General features: G+C 43.3%; 1 protein-coding gene across 15 annotated transcripts in view; it reads left to right on the top strand.

The window, feature by feature from the left end:
* The window catches only part of BRSK2 (BR serine/threonine kinase 2), a 315350-nt gene that overhangs the window by 135018 nt on the left and 159021 nt on the right, over positions 1 to 21311 (top strand). The window lies entirely within an intron of this gene.

The raw sequence follows: 21311 nt of genomic DNA, 5'->3' as shown, positions 1-21311 counted from the left end.
GTATGTGTATGATTAGACCTGACTTAGCATGTTGAATCTCGCTGTACCTCTGTGATTTTGAAAGAGAAGAAAAGTAATTTGCTTTAAGTGAAGACATAAATTGTGCAAGAAGAGACCCCTATGCTTACCCGTTTTGCTGACCCACTCTGGTGTTAAGGGGCATAATATATTCTGGAGGGTGGAGTGGGGTATGTAAAGACTGAAATGTGAACTTGGGGTGGATGTGTTACAGGTGCAGACTGGTCAGTCAGAATCGATGGCTTCTGTACACCTGCTGCTGCAGAACAGTTAGCAATAGCAAGTTCAGCAAATATCTTTCCAGCTCAGTTCTAAGGAGGAAGAAAAGGAACCTTTACAAAAACACCTTCAAAGTACTTTTGACCTTTTACAAACCTGAGTACGTTAATCCTTAGTATTTCTGTGTGGAGGATTAATATTACCAATGAAAAAAACAAAGGCATAGGAAGATTGAGGCCCAGATTAAAAAAGACCTTGAGGTAGTTACGTCCATGTTCAGTGGTGCACTTACATAGCTGGTCCCACAGGATAGTTTCCATAAGGCTGGGAATGTAGGTCTTTTGAGTTCCTGTCGTGTGTGTTTAACAGGATAAGTTGTTTGTTGTCAGCCTTAGTCCAGAAAAAGTGCCTTGTCTTACTTGACACCAGAACCAAACACGCAAGACAGAGTTTGTCTCACCTGGGTTCCAAAAGAACTAGTGTCACATTCATGAAGTGATTATGGCCTTCAGTTAGGAAGGGGCAGAGCTGTCAGCTCTCCTTCTTTTACTGTTGTATCATAATTGCAATGCAGCGGTGCCTACGCTTTTTGGTCAGAACTGGCTATGTGTTGTACTTGTTGCTGTACAGATCGTACTAACCTGTTGCCCTGGTGCTAAAGCCCCTACGCTCCGAGTAGATGGGAAGAACAAAGGAGTTGCACCATGTCACTGATGGGCAACTGAGGCTTGGGAAAAAACTGATTAATCAATGATGCAAAGGGAGCTTGTAACAGAGAAATGAATTGAATTTGAAAGTTATGGAGCTACGCTTGCAGCACTGTGTGTGTACATGTCAGTGTGGCTAAGCTGGCATTGCTGGTAGGCAAAGTGACCCTGCAGGTTCTGTGGTTCTTCGGTGTGCTGGGTTTGGGTACAGACCTGAGTGAGTTAAACCCCTTTTTTTTTTTCCTTCCTGGATTGGCTTTCACCTGCGTCAGTTCTCTGAGCTGGTTTACTACAAGGACAAGAAAATGCGTGGAGGTGACATGAGAAGGTTGAACTGCTGCTTGTAGCAATACTGTTAGCTTCTGTGAGTTTGAAGCGTATATGAAACTACAACACATGACTTTGTCCAAATTTTGGGGTTGGTAAACAATTTTTTCTCTGCTTTAATACACCTTTTGTACTGGAATACCCATCCTCCATGGAAACCGGCATCTGATGTCAGTAAGATTCACTGACATTTTCGCTGCTGCTGAGGATCACCCAGCTAATTCTGCTGGCAGAATGCAGGGATGCATGGACAAATTTTAGTTTTCTGCCTGTGTGGTACCCCTCGCCATCTCACATATTCTGAAGGTACACACTATGTCCTTCCATTCTCTATGTGATAATTTACAGAGAACTCAGTGGCAGAAAAATCACTTTAAATCTGAAGGAGTAACAATTTTGAAATGACTCCCTGAAGCTTAGTAGCTTCCCTTCACAAACAAACAAACCTTCTATAAATACCTACAGGAAAAACAACCAAACCCCTTATTTACAAAAGATGCCTCTATGCATTCAAAATCTTTGCCTTGTTTTCCTGTCAGGCCTCATTTCCACCAAGGGATCTCTTTTATAAGGCCAGCAGGACTGCTGTAATGTAGGAGGAGATAAATATATATGACAAAAGATGTGAAAGGGCAAAGCTCTGCCTTGACATTGACACAGGTAATTGAGTTATTGGGGGTTAGTGTAGAAGTTGACTGTTTCTTGGGAGAGATGTCATGTGGCATTCTGGTTGTGGGAACAATAAGTATCCTCTGGCAACATTTATACTTGCCATTTCTCCCCTTTCAGTTAATACTCCTAATTACTTTTGGCACAAATTTAAGTGACTCTGGAATAGGTGTTTAAGCAAAATATTCTAGATACATTGGTGGTATGTGTCATCTGGTCACCTTGGTAGAGATCATTGGCAGGTGGGGTCCTTTAAGACACTGCTATTCGTAACAAGAAAACGAATTCATATTCACATATGCATGTGTAGGGTTGCCAGAATTTAACCTTCCCTCTAGACTCTGTTAGGAGTACTGAGATACTTTAGCCAGTAGTTGAAACTGAAATCTGGTATGAAAAAAAAAGGGGGTTTTGCTATGAAACTTGCATGCTTTGCATCTAATATGCACAAAAATGCAGATATAAATATTTAATGTTCTGAGCAGGGCCGTTAGTTAAGCCATAGTGTTGTATACTAGTAATGACAGATGTTAATTATGGAGGAGAACTGGATTATGACTTTGGGGGTGCCCTTATTAGGAGGGGACAGTGTATAAGTGGTCCTGGGAGGCTTTGTTAATTGGAGAAAACTTGTTTCATAGCATCTTCCTCACCTTTTTCACCAGGAGGTAGTAATTTACTACTGCTTATACAAACACCAAATGAGACACTGCTACTATAGGGCAGCACCACTGCTTGGTGAGAGGGGAAGTGAGGGTGACTTGTCTTCATTGGTTCATTTCCAGACTTTCTCCACCTTTTGCCCTCTTCAGCTTTGCTTCTCCTTTCCTGGATTTGGATCGACTGCTTCCCGGGTTTCTTTAGGAACCCAACCATCCACACATGCATGGGCACCTGTTATTCCAGACAGATACATAGGTGCAGTTCTCTTGCAACCAGGCGGCACTTAGGAAACTTAAATATCTCTTCTGTATCCTTAAAAAGGAAAGTAACCACAGGCCCTCTGGAACTCTCTAAGTTGCCTGTGCATGCAGCTAATTATTTTGAGATTGAAACAGCACCTTTGAAGCATGTCCATGAAATACATAATTAAAGTATCTTATGTTCGATCATACCATTGGACAGCTAATTGAAAATCACATTGTGTCTACATAATGAGACAAATAATATATGCGTTTGTGCACTGATGAAATGACTTGTCCCGTCGTCTTTTTCCCTTTAATTGCTACGATGGCAACTGGCAGAAGAGGACAACGTGCTGGGCTGTCCTTGATCAGCAAATCTAACAGACGCAGAGTTCCTGTTAGGGACTCCCCTGAGTTCAAATAAAAGAGGCTCTGACGGGCAGGACTGCTGCTTCCAACAATTTCCGTACAGATGTGGAAGTAGGGCAGAGTATGTTGGGTTTCCTGCTGTCTAGGAAGTCGGTGGCTAGCACAGCAGCTGCTCAGGCTTCGTAACCCAAGCGGGCATATGTGTTTATGGTGAAGAATGAATGGCTTGAATGGGTTTGGCGGTGTCTGCCCGTAGGATCATGCCATTCGAGACCCTCTGTGATGCCCAGCTTGGCTCTGCTACAGCAGAGAGACACTGCAGAGCAGCTGGTATTTCAGCAAGCAGGTTTGGTGTTTGCCAAGCTCCAAATAGCATCTGGAAGTCTTGCAAGCAGTGGGTTGTCCTCAGTCAGTCTCTTGGGGATCTGGTGACTCTAGAAGTATCAATGGCAAGGGGTACACCCCTCTTAGCCACATCCCTTCTGTGGTTTTTATTCCTTCAGTATCTGTCTTGCTCCCTGTGGTAGGGGAAGTGCTGTGCTGTGTTTTATCATCATGACATGAACGTGTTTCTTGGAACGTAAGAACACAGGAAGGATTCCTTTGCCCTCCTCTCCACCATATGTTGTATGTTTGTGGAAGGCAGGCATATCCTGATCAGTAAAATAATTGGGTTTACTTATCTTTCTTGCTCCAGTTTACAGATAGAGGGATAGACAAGATTTATCGTGTTATGCTTTACAGTTATTAGCAGGATTTAAGGTTGCCAGAGAAGAAAATTAATTTAAGGTTAAGCATATATGAGGAGAATTGCAGGCTGGTCCTTCACGCTGAAATGCACTGATGGCAATAGCCATATGAGGGAGGGATGTCACCTCTTCCTCAGAAGATTCACAGCTGGATCAGGGCTTAACTACAGTGGATCTCACGGTCTTATTTTTACAATGATGACTTGCATGATCTCCCTCTCATCACAGCAAGAACAGCTTTCCAGCTTACTGGCTCATTCCTTTGGCTGTAGAATGGCCTGGAAAGAGCTAGTTATTTCAGGCTAGCATTTACATATACGTATGTCCATGTACATGTTCTTTATGTGAAATAAAGTCGTTTTTCTCAGTCTCATAAGTAATCATAGCTTCCCTCTGTAGCTCTTGTACTTTCTGACATCTAAAAATATGTCATAGTGCATTAGTGCTAGGAAGACAAAGACAAGTAAAGAAGTCTGCTGATGCTGCTTTTTACATTTAAAATCATGCAAAATATCCAGGGGTTTAGGATGCATTTTCTCAGGGGGTTCCTATGACCTGAGTTCCCTGCTGTTTACCTTTTTCAGTCACAGTCTTCTAATTATAATGCCACAGTTTTGGGAAAGGTTATAGTCACTGCAACTGGCTTCAAACCTTGCATTGCAAAATTATATTCTGCGGCTGCTAGTGCCTGGTGAAGATCTGGCTTCCAAACAAAGGCAGAGGAAAGAATGAAGCAGCAGACCCTGCAAGAGATAGAATATTGTCTGTGTGATTAAAGCTCTTTTATTAGGCTATGGTCTGTAATGGGAAAGAAAAAAGCATGATCTCCACTGATCTGCATTTTAAACAATGTCGAGGATTAGCAGAGGGGCAGCAGATGCACCTATTGAGCTGTAAGGGAAGGGATTCAAAGCTATACCGTGCAGATGGGAGATTATTGTACTGTACCTCCCTGCATGTGCCAGTCGGTACTCCTGCTGCTCTGCGGAGCGGCACTTATCATCCCCGTCAGCCCTCCCTGTCCCAGAGCACACGCAGCACAATGACCTGCCTTAGCCCTGCCGCTGTGTTGAGCGGACGCTCAACCAACCTAAGCAAGCAGAACGCGAGCTGTGGCGGCCATTCTGCTGCCGCCGGTGAGAGCATGATATGGGCACTGGCTGATGATAACATCCCTCCTAACACAGTCATTCAGCAGCTTAACCCTTTCCATTTGAATGGCTTGGTTTATCGATGCTGCTTATCATTTTGCTACAGACCCGTCTTTTTCCTAGAGCGGCATGATTAAAATGATAGGTGAGAGAAATCTTCCTTCATGGTTTATTCTGTTCTTCTGTCGTTGCTGCTAGAAAACAACAACCTTTCTCCTAGCTAAAATACAGCGTTGCAATTTTGTTACTGTTGTTTTCATTAAATGGATCATAAGTTTGAAAGCTCTCTCACCAAATTTATACATTCACATATAACATAGGAACCACCCCACTTCTGCTGTCAGATTTTCTGCTGTAAGTCAGGAGCAGATGTAGTGGCACAAATGGAATTATTCTCCTTTTACATCGCTGTAGCAGGGGGTAGCTGTGAGGTTTATTATCTGGAATTTACTAAGAACGATGGTCTACTGGCCAATTATTTCTGCTCTAGCATATAGTTTGTAGTCAAAAATACATTAATAATGGTTTTCTTACTTTTACCATCTCCCACCAACCTAAAATGTGATTGTGGCATGTGCTTGGTTTCCAGCTCTGCTACAGGGTTTCCGTGTGACCTTCAGAAAGTTGCCCAATTTCTTCATGCCTAAAGTCTTTATCTTCAAACAGAAAAATAGTGTATAATTAGGTGTACTCTTTGACTGCCTGATCTGTTTGGATCATAAACATCTACCCCAAGGCAGGGCCTAGCACCTATTATGTGTATGTGTGATGCTGGTCACAGTAGAGCCCTAGTCTTGGGTTGAGTCTTTCAGTATAAACAGCAATCATAATTCCATAGGGCTGTCACTCGTATAATTAGTTCTGTGTTCTGTTAGGTATTTTCTCTTTAAAGACAGATTTCTCCATAGTCCTGAAGTATGTTCATGAGGCTTGAAAATGACTGGAAAAAAAATTATTTTCTGCACATCCTATTCTTACTGTGTTAAATGTATTGTAAAGCACGCTTTGTCTGCTCATGTGTGGGCAGGTGAGAGAGTGCCAATTCCTATATATAGGAGTATGTAAAGCGGGAGGGTTGGAACTAGATGATCTTTACGGTCCCTTCCAACCCAAACCGTTCTATGATTTTGTGATCTGTTTAAATACATGTCTTTGCTTCTTGGTTGGCATTGATTCTGCCTAGTTCACCTCACGAGCTCCATCAAATTGTAGACAGTTATCTGACTTTGTCTTAAAGCTTAAGCTCTGCTTAAAGCTGGAACGCGCCTCAAGGTCTGACATACTTCCCGTAGCATCCCTGTTTTTTTGTCTTGATCAGCTGAGTTCCCACATTCAACAGCAGATTAGGAAATGTGAACCTGGAACCATGGAGCAAGGCTCCATGTCTTCAATGCCAGTAGGGTCAGTGCAGAAGTGGCGAGGATGCCAGCAAGGAGCTTGGGTTTGGCTGCAGCAATGCATTCTTGTTTGCACTGTTGTTACGTTCTGATGTGGGGCTGATCTAGCTGTGAGGAGAATTACCATCTGAAAAGCAGTGTTGATTAATTTATATCATTTATATTTAAATCAAGGTAATTAAAATCATGGCTTTTTATTATGGTTTAAATCAGCAAGGGCAAAATCTTGATTTCATTTTTTGATTCCATACTTGCTTATCCTTTGTACATTTTGGCTATTTTCCTAAGAAAAGGTTGATTTTCAAGGTGGTGGCCATCCAGGTATGTTGATTTGCAAAAAAAATTCTCTTTACATAAAATTTAGTATTTCTTTTCTGTGGTTGAGAAGACATTCTTTACCACTGCACATTCACTGAAGTCATAGTGTAGTTAATGTGCATTTATTTGCATGCTTTCTTTAATAATTTTTTGTTTCACAATAGACTGATGACTGGCATTTTCTACTCAGTGTAGATGGATATATATTATTTATTGGTAACTTGCATCGACTTCTGTTTGTTTGGAAAGTGAAGTGAGATTAGATTAAAAAAATAAAAATTATTATTTATTATCTAGGTGTGCTGGTTCCATTTAAAAATAAATGTAAAGGAAAAAATGATTTTTAAATAGTTCATTGTGAACAGTTACAACAGCACGTGAGGTACCTGTGGGCAGACACTGTACAGAGCTTGCTCTGCTTACTTCACAGTGCACCTTACTGCTCACCTGATGTTTCTGGGCTCTGGATAACAGACCGTGTTGCTCTGGGATCTGCAGCAAGTGGGGATCCCCACTTGGAATTAGAATGAGACCAACCAGACCTTAAAGCCAGGTCTCTGGAGGAGGAAGTCTCACCTTCAGTTATGTGTATTGTTACTCTTCCTCTTACCAATTGCCCAAAAATGGATTTATTGGGAGTGTTGAAGGTAGGGGTAAGAACTTCACTGGGGTAGGAAAAAGGGAAGTTATTATTGTGAGCAAATTAATACTCAGTCCAGCAGCGTGTCTTTCCTACTGTGCAGGAAGAATTAAGAGAGCTGTTTGTATGGCTGGGTGTCTTGTAAGAGCATGTGCACCCTCACAGCAAAGGTGGACAACAGTACCCTGGGCTGTAGGATCAGCCAGATCGAGGGAAGTGATCCTTCCCCTCTGCTTGCAGCACTGATGAGGCCACGACTGGAGAACTGCATCCAGTTCTGGGCTTCCCCAGTACAAGATACAAACGGGCTTACTGGAGTGAATCCAGAGTAGGACCACAAAGATTAAGAGAAGGGTCTGAAGCATCTCTTGTAAGATGAGAGCTGAGAGTGTTCAGCCTGGTGAAAAAGCTTGAGGGGATTTCATCAATGTGACCAAATACCTGATGGGAGGGAAGGAAGAGGTAGGTGACTCTTTGTAGTAGTGCCTCCTGACAGGACAGGAGGCAATGGGCACAAATTAAAATGCAATTCAGTCTGAACACAAGGAAACACTTTTTTACTGTGAGGGTGGTCAGACAGCGGGACAGGTAACCAGAGAGGTTGTGGAGAGGTATTAAAAATGCAGCTGGACATGGTCTTGGGCACCCTGCTGTAGCTGGACTAGGTGATCTTGAGAGGTCCCTCCCCACGTGTGTGCTTCTGTGACTCTGAAACGAACAGCAGATTCTAGATTTTTGTTTTTCTTCTCTCTTTTCTCTACATCAGGGGATTCTGGACCACTAGCACAAACCAGGCAGAATGTTTAGAGAAGCCTTGACTTGTTTTTTTAACCCTGTTGCTGAATAACTGACCGTCTGCTGCCCTGATTTTCTTAATGCTGTTCCCAGTGATCTGCCACCAAGTGCAGTCTGGATGTTCCTGCTTTACTCACCCAGTTGCCTCTGCTTTCAGGAGGTTCCTTTTCTTTCCAGTACAGTACACAGCAACATTCACATACAGCTGCAGAGGTAAATTTGGAGTAGAGTGCACTGCAGAGAAGAGAGACAAAGGTTTTCAAAAGAATCTTTATTCTAGGCTTCTTGCATCATTGTTAGTGGGGATTTACAGTTGATGCTGTGGGCAGAAGGTTTCTCCATCATATTCAACAACTTGTAATCACAGAAGGGCACAGACTTGCCTTAATTCCCTTTAATCTGACCAGAGGGGAGCACCTTTGCTCTTTCTCAGTTCTGGTTTTCTCAACTGCAACTAGAATAGAAGCCTCTTGTTTAGACAAACCTTATCTGAGAAGTAAATTTCTCTTTCTGTGTTCCTCTGTCTGTCTCCTGGAGATTGTGAGGGATTCTATCCCCATGAAAGGGAAGGGATCCAGTGTTAAGCACTTTCGAAGTCTCGTATCTGCAAGTAAAAATGGTCCCTCACAAAGCTTAGGGCAGCTCCTTGTGCAGTTGAAATCTGTGGGGCTGGATCCACTACACAGCCGACTGTGAGGCTCACCGCACACACGCTTTCAGGCACTCCTGTTGCGGCTGTAGGCAGCCATCCGGCTCGAGCGGGAGGCCCCCGCGGCCTGGCCTGGCCCTCGGGAAGCAGACCCTGTGGGCATGGCACTGCCATTCACCTTCTGGTGACAGAACGCAGGTTACTCCAGCTCACAGTTTCCCATACTGGTTTGGTTTGTCCAGCTGACCGAACCGTGCTCGTTGGTTTGCAGGCTGAGTTACCAGAATTGGACTTTCCATCTGTGAAGACTGAGGCTTTTCTGTGTTTGGTCATTGCTAGAGTTCCTGCTTTGAGAGTCTCTTTCTATTCTTGCTGACAGTTTTTAAAATTATTCCCCTAATAGGATTTTGACTGCAACCTCTAACCTTTGGTGTCTTAAGCATAGAGGGTCACAGACAAATAATGTTTCTGTGGGATACTGTAGAGGAACGAAGCTGTGTTAATTAGCATTGATAATATACAGCTGTGGTTGGCTTCAGGGGCGGCGGGTTGGCCGATGTAGCTAAGGTGCAGCTGTGGCTGGTTCTGTGAAGGGGTTGAGAGCCAATGAAGGGAGAGCTGCCGAGGAAGACGAGAGAGAGGAAGAAGCAAGAGAAGAGAGAATGCACGCCCGAGATGAGGAGAGATGAGGAGAAGGCAGCTGAGGGACTGGCATGAAGAGTGTGCTGGGATGAGGTGGTAACAGACCTTGTTGCAGCTCGATAGTTTGGAGAGTGCTGCGACAGGATACCTGTCCTGCCGAGCTGCTGCTGATTTTTGCGTTCAGGGAGAGACTCCTGCATACCCCTCTACGTGACTTGGCCATAGCCTTAATGTGTGAGTGGCCTGACCCCACAGTACGAGTAAAAAATACCACAGCAGTTTCTAGTCACTTAGGAGCTCATAATACACAGCCAAAGAACTTAAGTGTGTGTAATGTTCATCAGGACAAGACTTATTTTCTGTGCTCTTTACAGGCAGCATCCCTTAAGGCCAGTGGCTTTGCAGAAAGTGATAGGTGATTTGTCTAATGCCATTATTGCTGCGTAGTACTGCATTACCTTAGCACGTTTATCCCCCTGTGTATGTCGGGACACTGAACAGGCACAGCAATCTCAATTATTTCTGAGCTGCCTCTTCTTCTGAGCGTGAGCGCCTCTGAGTCAACACTGAGCTGCTCTGTGGCCGTTGTTTGTAGTCTGCGCTGTGTTGTGTCACCTCCCTGGGGAGGCTGGGAGGGCTGCAGCTCTTCTCGGGAATTGGGAATCATTCCAAGGAAGCCAATGGGATCACAGTAGTGTACGTGCGGGGAAAACTGGGTCCTGATGTGGGAGTGCTGTTCTTGAGGGATGGTATTTTTAACTTTTGCCCAGGCTTTGGAGCTTGTAGGGAGAAGATACTTATTGGTCTTTTGCTTATTTCTGTGAACTTGTCCAGGCTTAGAACTTGTCCTTCTTCTTAAGATATTTATTTTTTTGAATTGAATCTTCCTGAGTATTCAGACACCTTGTTCTAACTGTGTGGGGCCAAAAAATAGAATTATTAATAGAATAGAAAGTAATCAGAGGAAAAGCCCTGGGGATTAGATTCTCTGTTGACATCTAGAAAACTCATCCACTCACTCTTTACCTTTCTTTATTGTGGCTCTGGTCTTGAACTAGTGTTTGTAGGGAGCCTAATTTAAGGATTTTATTCTGATACTAAGAAATTACCAGTCTTAGTAAAGGTGGAACCCTTTCCTGTGTGTGGGAGTGGTACAGTAAAAGGTGCTGTAGATCCAAGAATAACAATGCCTGCAGATCTGTTTTGCCTTAGTTACAGTTACCGTATACAGGGGTTTGTACACTTTGGTAAAGAACAGCTGGTTCTGGCATAGCTGTAAGGTCTTCTACAGCCAGATTCTTCGGCACTTCGAACTCATTCTCTACAGCAACACCCATCAGAGGAAGCAAGGTTTGGGTAGGTGTAAGCTGCTGATGAAGAAACTGGTCTGCAAATTCCTGAAACAGATGAGGCTTTGCGTTGACTTCAGTGGGCTTTAGATCAGACCCATGGGGTTGTTCATCATCCTCTCCAGTGAATTCTTCCAGAAGAGAAAAATTCACTGTGGGATCTTCCAGCCACCCAGGCAGGGGTTGTTGCATAGAAATCCTGGACACAAAGATGTGTTTTGACAGCACAGTTCTCGTGCCAATGTCCTTTTATAATCACCAGTTCCTGCCTGGGTTTGAAATTGAACTCTGTTTCAGGATATGCTTAGCATCAGCCACTTTGGTATGCATTTCCAAGTGATAAAGCTGCGTATTGAAGGTGGATTGTGACGTGCGTGTTTGTATTTATCCAATGACTTCTCTTTTGAAAGGAAATTAAATACACTTTTCTTTCTTTTTTTGTGGAGGCACAGCTGACCGCGCTCTCTAGGTATTACATTGTTTCTTGTGAACCTTACCTTAAATTAATGAGGTGCTTGAGCCTTTTTCACAACCACTGAATATGACGCCCTGCTTTCTTCTCTTTGTAAGGAACAGAGTGAACCAGCTGCAGTGAAGTTTGTACTACGTGAGCAGGCACCTCCTGCTCTTCTTGGTGTAGAAGTCGATAAATGCTTTCAGCTCCATGCTGTGACCTGAGCCATTATTCTCACGTTAAAGGAAATACTTTTGAAAACTGTTTTTTTATACGCCTGTTTCTGTTCATTAAAATGGTAACAGTCTAATTTTTCTGACCTTTAATTCTTTTGCTGTAACTTTCCCTTTTTTAATCAGTTTTCATATGGGCTTTCTTTCTATTGTCCTAAGCTGGGGGGTTGGGGTTTCTCAAATTCAGTACAATTAAGAAAATGTGGCATTTCATATACTTTTTACAGAGGAACAGAGTGCAAAATGGGAAAAGCGGTCTGTTAACAATTGTGTCATGAGATCTCTGCCCTCACGTTTTACAATGCGCATGATGCACTGGAGGGGACAGAAAGCACTTGGAACAGTTGCTCAAATTGATACTACGTAGGCCCACATTGTAGGGCTGTGGGAGTCATGGGAAAGTACCAGAATCTTACTAATATTATTTCTTTCCATTTCATCCTATGGACCTGTGTTCTGTAGGTCCATAAGTCTGCTGTTATGAGTCCCCAGGCCTTCCTCCCAATCTCTTGCCCCTCCAACAGCCTCAGGGCCACCCCCTCCCCATCCCTATCCCCTTGTCTAGCCTGCAGCCAAGGCAGTACAACTGGGCTCTGCTCAAGAGTTCACTCTCCTGCTGACTGACCAGCCAGATACCATCTCAGCCAGGTGAATGACTGCAGGCTAATCTGTATCCTTACCTTTCCTGGACTGGGGCGACTTACAAGGTCTCTCTGTAGCCAGCTGCAGGATTTTGTCAGTTTAGTTGGTGTGGGCCAGTGGGATCCAAAGTTGTTGGAGATGGAGCATGTATAGACAGCTAGACGTGCAAGGTGTCTGTATTAACCTTGTTTCACTAGGAAGCCACATTTTTTTAAAAAAAATAATCCAGATATGCTTCCAAACAGAAACACAAGAAGTCTGAAACTGTAATAAGAGGAACTGCATTAGCAAGGGGAGAGGTTTGAATTCAGGTACTAACCCAACAGGGTTTCAATTCCAAAGCCTACTGCTGCCTTGGGAGGTCTCAGTATCGTTTTGAAAACGGCTCGGGCCATACTGTGGGAGCCAGGTACAGAACGGGGAAGACAAGGTGTCCCTGCTGTGCTGCCACCCAAACCCCAGCGTTGTATGGCCATAGGCACTCTTGTCTGTGATAACACAGTAGCGCATGGCAGGAGCATCTTCATGGAAGTATATGGAATGACTTTAACAAAGGTCTCACAGTCTCAAACATCAAAGGTAACTAAGTCCTTTCAGGCTTTGTTGGGAGTTGGAGAAAGAACCAAATCTGAGAGGGAAATACAAGGACAACTCAGGTGTTAGATATTCTTCTGTTTGGCAGATGCTGGTTGACCAACGGCATGATGGGCTCACAGGTCTGGACTAGCCACAGCGTCTGTCGTCATCTACATAGGAGAAAGGAGAGAGTAAGCTATGTGGAAGGAAACTGTGCAAGTGAGAAGTGAACCACAGGACAAATGGGTAAAACTGTGGAGGGTGTTACTGCAGGAGACGTGAGAAGCTAGAGACACTGGGGCAGAGGCACGAGGTATGGCAGGAAATTGTAGATGTTATGACATTGGGGGGGAGAGTAGGATGTCCATAGATGTGGTGAGGACCTGTTGGCACGGGACTGGAGATCTCATGAGGGAACATGAAGAGGATCCAGGGTTTTGTGGTGGACATTGAAATGAAATTTAGGGTGTGGATCTGCAAGAGATGAGCCCCTATTAGCTCTACTGGGTACAGAACAATTTGTCCTTGGAAAAAAACCTGTAGCTGTAGAACCCTGTATGCAGTGGCTACCCAGCGCCTTTCTCCTTTGCTGTGTATGGGCCATACCCCACTGCCACCAGCAGGCCCTTCTGGAGTTTGTGGGAATTGGGATGCGCTGCACGTGCTCGTGACTTGCTGTTTGGTGCCTCGTGCATAGCATGGGTGCAAATACAGCTAATCCAGATCACCCCGTGGGCCGTTACTGAGGCGCAGCATGTCGGCAGTCAGTGAAATCCCGTTAGGAATCTGTCAGCGGGTGATTAAGAGATGTCAGGGGGCAGAGTAAGCTGTATCAGCACGGAGCTGGGTGGATGCAGTGTTCTGTGGTGAGCCTAATCTTGTGAAGAGTGTGACCTCTGCCTTCTGTATTTTTTTTCCGTGGTAACCCCCTTTCTTAAGATAAGTTCTTAATATACATATAACCTAGCTGAAGCAACCTTGGTTGATGGGAGGGTCAAAAGAGGGTGAGGACTTCCTGATGGAGGGGCGGTGGAAAGGTAGGGTGAAGAAGGGAGATGTAAGGAACGAGCATAGCAAATGGGATTAACATCAGCCTAAAGCACATATAAAGAGCAGTTCATCTGCTCTTTTCCCTCCTCCTTCCTCACCTCCTCTTCCTCTGCCATGCAGTGTTCCTTCCTTGTTAGTGCATCAGCTCTTCTCCATAGGTGATTGGACCAAGCAGAGATGTTTTGGCTCATTACCCAGATGTTACCTAATTACTATGACATGTTTTCTAAAAGATATCTTAGGCAGGATAGACAGCTCTGCTGGCTTCCTGCTGTACCTGAAAATGGCCATCTTTGGTCATCTCCTGACAAAGGATTAATGAAAACTGAAGGGGAACATGGATCTCATCATTCCTCAAGAAGAGTTTTTCAAGGAGATGTACACGTACAGCTTTTGGAAAGTGGAAAGAAAAGCTTTTGACTAGAAGAGTTGTGGGCGAAAGCAGAGTTTTCCTAATACCCATGCAGAGATGTAAAAAAGAGATTATTTTTTTTCCTGGTGCATCAATGGAAAGATCTGTTCTAATTTAATTTATCTTTTTCATTTGAAAACAATGAAACCACTCTTCTCTTACCCCATCTGCAGGGGGTGGGGATGCTACCCAAACGCTTTCAGTTGTACGCTTTGGAAGCTGAAGTCTGCACTTCTCCCGTGCCAGGAAAGCGTAGCTTCCCAAGTGGTGTTATATGGGAACAAAGACTTGATCTGAAATAGGAGCACAGCCCACCAGACATCACAAGCTGCTGATAGATCCAAGAGGACTTCGAGAGTTTGTTAGAGCTTGGCTGATGAAATAATGGCATTTTGCAAAGGACAGAACCAGTGTGCCCATCCAGGTTTGTGTCCCGGTTCCCTGAGGGGGCCTCTTTAGGCACGTGAGCATGTACGGTGAGATGGGAAGGAGAGCATGTCAAAGGGACTCAGCAGTCACGTTCTTTGCTATATTCAGGGGGCACTAAGAGTTTCTGAGAAATATTGATTTATGAAATATTGTAAGAAAGAGACCAAGGTAAAAATCAATAGAGGTGATGTTGGTTCTGTGTGTTTTGATCCTGCTGAGCCTGGAGGATGATCCTACCATAATCTCTGAGGTATACAGTGTAAAACCTGCTCCTGGTGAGCTGCTGTGTGTACATATACATGTCTGTGCCTCTTGATCTCTAATATCAGGCGTGTGGATCCAGTCACATCTGAGCTGCTGCATTGTTCTCACCAATCTCTGAGCTTAGGATTGTGCCCCTTCAGCTGGCCGAGCCAGTGTACATTTGACAGTGCTCGTAGCTCAGGACAACAAATCCAGGCTACAGCAATTCAGTGTGCAGCTTCCCTACGCTCTGAGCTGAGGCACGTGAATCCTGGCACTGATGAACATCTCCTTTGAACTCTGGCTTTAGTCCTACAGTAATTACAGTTTATTCAATTTAGAAGCAGTTATTGCATGAGCCCTCAGAACAGCCTTGTAGCACTGGAATCTCTCTGTATTAGAACCCATGGTCAAAATATTTCATTACCAATGTGGGTAGCTCCATCCTCATCCTTTTAGATTTCTTGACAACCCTATACCTCCTTTCCCCATATACAATTATAAATTGATACTGTATAATTTCCCTGTCACTTGATATAAGGCTCTGTTTATTTAAATGCAATAATTAGAGATAACAATTGCTATAGAAAAATAAACAGCTCTTCAATGAGAAGAGTGAGTAATTAAGGGCAATTATTGGTTTCCATAAGTAGGATGCTCAGTAACAAAGTTCTTTCCAGTGCAGCTAAGAAGAGCATAAGATGCATATTGTAGGAGACCAGAATTCTATGTGCTCTAAGAATTGGGAAATGAAGTGGAAGCTATTAATCAAAAAATATTTAGAGCTTTTTTTCCAGGTTGTGTTTAAGATGCAGTTTTCCTGGTTGTAATATATAAAACTTCCATAGGGTTTAGATCCCTTTTCAGCACTCTTTGTAAGGATTAATCAGTTAATCCTTCTACAGCCCTTGCAAGGTAAGTAAGTGTTATTATCCTTATTTTATGGCTGTGGAAATCATCTTGCTATAGGCCAAATTTTAATCCATTTTCCAGTATTGTAGGTCTAAAGCAACTTCACTGCAGTCAGCAGAGTTAGACACTGTAACTGAACTATGTAACCCTAATTGAAACTACAGTGTTTGTGAAGATAACTGTTGAGAACAAAGAGCAAGAATACTACATTTTAGGTATTGTCCTGTGTTCCACTTGAGTTATGTTAATGCTTTTGTTTGCTTTAAGCATTGATTTTCTAAGCTGGCATCTTTGAAGGTTTGCAGATCTTGCAAATGCTAGCATATGTAGTTTTCAGGAATGAGCATCCATAAGTACTTCTAAGATTTACAACGGCAACCTCCGATTTGTGGGGATAAATAACATTACTCATAAGGTAAAGATCATATGTCCAAAGCTCATACACAGTGACAGTGTACACACACTAAGCTTTCTTTTGAGTTTGTTTGGCCTGAGATTTTTGTTCTTCCTTTAATCCAAATAGTTTGTTACCAGTACTAGTCTGAGCCCTGAAGTAAACCACAAACGTTTGTGTCCTGCAGTGCCTAGATTAACATTTGCAGAGTATTCATTGACTTGAATTAATTGGCAATTAGCGAACTCAAGTTAAAAGAGGAGTGATATTTCTCTCTAGACATTCCTTTAATTGCTCATCCAGCCAAAATAGATACTACTGGCCAGACCAGGGCTTTCTGCTCAGATCTTTTGAGAAGTTTTTTGACAATGCACTCTGAAGTGGAATGAAGAGCAAGCAACGTGCAGATGGTCTTCTGAAATCAGTGGCTAGTTTCCCTACTACAGAAATTTGTCATTACTTACAAATAGGGCATTGGGTTGGTTTTATTTTAAAAGAAAATTAAAGACTTCCATTTACCATTGGAAAAATCATATGTATTAAATGTAGCAAATGTACCTAATTTTTCATTCCACTTCTTGAAGCAGTTATTGGCCTTAAGTTAAAAATCGGGAGAAGGAGTTACTTGTGTTTAGCATTTCTGAAAAACTGTGGGAACATTATTCATTAGCAATGAATATACCAGTAGTGCTGTACTTAAACAACAATGTTGTTTCATTATTTATTAGTCTCTCTCAAAGTGGTAATTTGTTTCAGATCGGTGTCTTTGGCAGACTGCAAGTTTGGATAGGATTGAAAAACATTTCTGTCTTGTTCCCAGAACGTTTCTTTCTCTAATGAAGAGTTGTAATAACAGGATCATTAGTGAGGTGTTACTGTCCACAGTTGTGTTCCCTCATGCTGCTATTTACACAACTGTAAAGTGGATATGAAATAGCACCAGTTCTGAACTCTGTGTTTTATTCAGTCTGTGTTAGAGAATTTTCTAACTGCGCAGAATGCAAGGCGAAAGTAAATCAGCCTTTTCTGAAATCCTGTCCTTGGCTAAAAAGTCATGGAGTTGATTGCCGGTTACAATATAGGCCGTGGAGATGACTTGCTGCGATCAGGGATTCACAGTAAATATATTGTCTCAGCAGGAGGGAAACTTTTGTTTCTCCATCCCCATGGTGCATTCTTCTTGGGTAAAATAAAGGATTCCTCTCTGTAGTGCTTCAGGATGGGCTGTCCAGCTGATCTAAATCTGTCCCTTGCTCATCAGGTAAGCTCCTGTCTTTTTCAGAAAAGATCTGTGTATCTTTAAGTGTGGCAGAGTGGGAGTTTACTAGCAGCAGAGTGGGCAGCCGTGGTTGTTACTAGGTCGAATGCTGCAGCACTGTCAGGCCTGTATGCTTCCCTCTGCTGCTCTTTCTTGAATGGCATCTTTCCCTTGTGTCATCCGGGGTTCCTCATGCTCATTGGTTTTCAAATCGTGGCTTTTAATTACAAATTAAAAGACAATGTTAGCTCACACATCCCCTTGCTTTTCAAAAAGCTTGTGGTTTCTTCTTTACTCCCCAACCTGAAATTGTAGGGCTGCTTCTGGTGCAGTTCAGTGACGAAGATCAAAAGCAGCCCAATGCTGGCAGCCCAGAGGTTGTAACAGCCTGTTCGAACGTGCCAGCACGGCAGCGCCTGCGACCCCCGGAGCCGCCGACGGAGGGGAAATCTGAAGTGTGCCTGAAGGAATCCGTGCCTGTGACAGCCTGGGGGGGAACTTCAAGTGCTTGATTCCCACAGCATCTCAGATGGAGTTATTGGAGGTTACTTGCCTGCATCTGAGGGGTTAATTACTCATTAAGCTGACCAGTTCAAAGTCTGTTTGTGGCCTGGCAGACTTGCTTTAAGCCAAGGCAGTGCAAAATACCCTCTTAGCACAGCCTGGTTTGGTTGTTCTCCTTTGAGGACCCCACAGGTACCTGTGCTGGCCTGAATATATAGATAAACTTTACCAGTACCTAACTCAATGGCATGTTTGTATTGGCGGTTTCCTATAGATTGGAACAGCTGCATATGCAGGAGAGGAAGAACTGGAAGATCCACCGGCTCTGTCACAATGCTGTAAGCGCACCTTGGACGCTTGTTTCTAAGTGGGCATTTCTGCCACTTCCATTTCAGTTAACACCTCAGCAGTTTGCTCACATCGTTGCTTCTTATTCTCTCTAAGGGTCTGTCATTAAGCAGTTACATACTGCCTCTTGAATGGTTTATTTTCTCTGTGTCGGTAGAAGGGCTTCCTAAGCATTAAGAAGCCCACAGGAGTTCAAATCCCCATGTAAGCCATCTCTGAAGGGTTAAGATCCTCGACTGAAATTACAGGACAGAAACGGCAGTCCTGAGTACAAGCCCTTCCTGACCAAGCTCAATTAGGATTTCCTCGTAGTAGCAGGAGGGCCTTATGCTATAGATGGACTTGCTAAGAGGGATTTTTAAATTATTTTTTAATTAATTTTTAATTACTTGTTTATTAGGCTGGCATGCAGATGGCAAAAGGATGTGGCTAGGGGACTGGGGAGGAGGCAAGGCAGAGTGACCTGTTTTATTTTTATCCTAAAATTACACGGAATTTAATACAGTGAAAAGTGCTGTCTTGGGCTGTTCAGAGAGTTGTCTTAAAGTTCTGTCTCCACAGAACACACAGTGGTGACAGTGCGTTTTTTTCCTTGATTTTCAAAATGCAAATCAAGAGAGGAAAAATACATTAAATCTCACTCGTGTTTTCTCATTCTGTCCTCTGGTACTGTGGTGTAAATCAAGAACGACTTCTTGAGGTTGATGAAATTAATTCAACATAAAATCTGTGTGATTTGGTATCAGTGTGGTTTTTGCAAAGTTTGCAGTGTCTTCTAACAGCTGATTAACTTTTTGATTGGAGTAAATGCAATGGTTTAATCTTAATTTTTGAGTCTGTGGTAGGTTAGTAGCCAGAAGGACAGAGGGTGCTGAGAAGCTTGCCTGTACAGCCTGGTGGTGTCCCAGAAGTTTATGGGTAAAACCCTTTATGACTCAACGATGGGGTGCTTTGGGGAGGACAAAGGAAAAACAGTTTACAGATCAGCTGGGTTCAGTGGAACAGATGTCTTGATTTGGGAGCAACAACATTTGAAATCAAACCCTGAAGTGTGAGATACTGGAAGCTTTTATATTTCCTTCAGGGTGAAGGACCAGTTACAGAGAGTAGTTGTTTTTCACCTTTATTGACCTCTGAAAATAATTTGTCTGCAGCGTGTTACTGTACAGCACTGTGCTGCAGATCCTGGCAGTCCAGGTACAAAGGACCAAGTTAAGAGGTTCTGCTGAGATTTGAAAGTGCAACTAAGAATGATGTAGAGTGACAGGGTTGTGCTGTGAGTGACGCAGGGCTGTGATCTGTGCTGGAAGCAGGAAGGAAGCAATTGGCACGGTTTGAAACCATGCACATTTTCAACAAGGTGGTGCCAAGTAGCCACTGTCCAAACAGAGAACAAAGCTAAAGAGAAGCAGCATAAGTAAGTCTGCAGCTGCTATGAACGGTGAACACAGAGCCAGTACCGCTACGGGTGATATTGTAAATGTATTGAACAGACCAGATTCAGACATACGAGTGAGCGTTGGCTGGACATGGCAGCACCTTCCCCCGGCTGTGCTGCTCAGCCGCTTCAGGCAGAGGACAGGCTGTTGCTATACACAGTTGCAAATGGATTTGTCAGTGTGCTGCATTCTTAATTTTTGTGACTTGTTTATGTCATGGCTGAAAGTAAGGATGTCAGCATTTAACCAGATGAAACCGAGAAATTATGTGACTAGAAATACCCAGAACACTTGAGCATGCCATAAAAGAGATGCAACTGGAAGCAAGTCAGAAGTTTATTTCTCAGCATAATAACCAGCGATTAATGGTTCCAAGTTCCTGATTAACTGTGTAGCGAGAAGATAGACGAGTATCTGCAGGAGATTGCTGGAGTCCCTGATGAAACTCCAGTTCACTTTACTGGGGACAGTTTGTAGTTAGGCAATAGTCTGCATATTCATCCCTCGATACGAAGCATGAAGCGCTGTGTTTGTTGTTTCACTGGACTGCAGATCCGTTGTGTTCAATTTGCAGATAAAGCAACATGTTTGGTTTGTGGTTTGCATCAGTAGAGAGGTTGGGATCTTAATGGCAACCCAACCTAGGAGCGGTGAGCTGAGCTAGGCTTGTTCTTACTGTGCGGTGTCATTGCCCATAAATGCTCTGTGAAGCCCAGCAGGTCTTGCCGACACCAGAGAGGTGCCATGTCTTCTTACTTCAGTTCTGACTGAATTAAATTGAATGGCAATTTGGCATACTGTGTGTAGAGTGGGGTGGGATCCAGCCCACCAGGTATTCTGCTACAGGTGTATGTTTGACAAGAGCAAAAGCTGAAGGAAACAAGATCTCACTCGAATAGACCTACAAAGTACATTTTTTCCAGGTACAAGTTTTCTTAATGGCGATAGAGTTGAGAGCTCGGGGGACTGTCATAAACACACTTGTGGGAGATATCTCAAGGTATTTTCACACAGGTCAGCAGGTTTAGATCAAAATTTGGCAGAAGCTCATGCTTCGTGTATGTTACTCACATCTTTCTTTTAATTCATGGGAGTTTTGTTCCGTATTTTGATGATCACTTGGACATCCTGATCCTGTCAGGGATATCCATATCCTTTTGCCAATGTAATCATTTAACAGCGCTCTTAAGTTATTTGAGGATAAGGATATAGTAAATAATAACAAGTTAAAAGAACTTAGAATTGTATCTGCATATGTTGATGTTCCTTCATGCTACAGTGCCATTCATCACAGTGTTAACCTTTCTATTATGATCATAAAAGCTCTGGAAGGAGCTAGAAAAACGTAGAGGCTATTTCTACACTGCCGACATTTGACCATCTAGTTTGATGATTTCCGAGCATCCATTGATGTCAGGTGTCAGCCAAAGCCTTAGCCTAGTGCAGTTAAACTGGGAGAAGTTCACTTCTTACTGGTAGGATACACCGAGTGGTGAGAGCTGGAATACAGTGC

This window comes from Falco peregrinus, chromosome 9 (assembly GCF_023634155.1).
Source record: "Falco peregrinus isolate bFalPer1 chromosome 9, bFalPer1.pri, whole genome shotgun sequence".
Lineage (NCBI taxonomy): Eukaryota > Metazoa > Chordata > Aves > Falconiformes > Falconidae > Falco > Falco peregrinus.
Note: the sequence above shows the minus strand (reverse complement) of the source record. Positions and strands in the feature narration are given on the sequence as shown.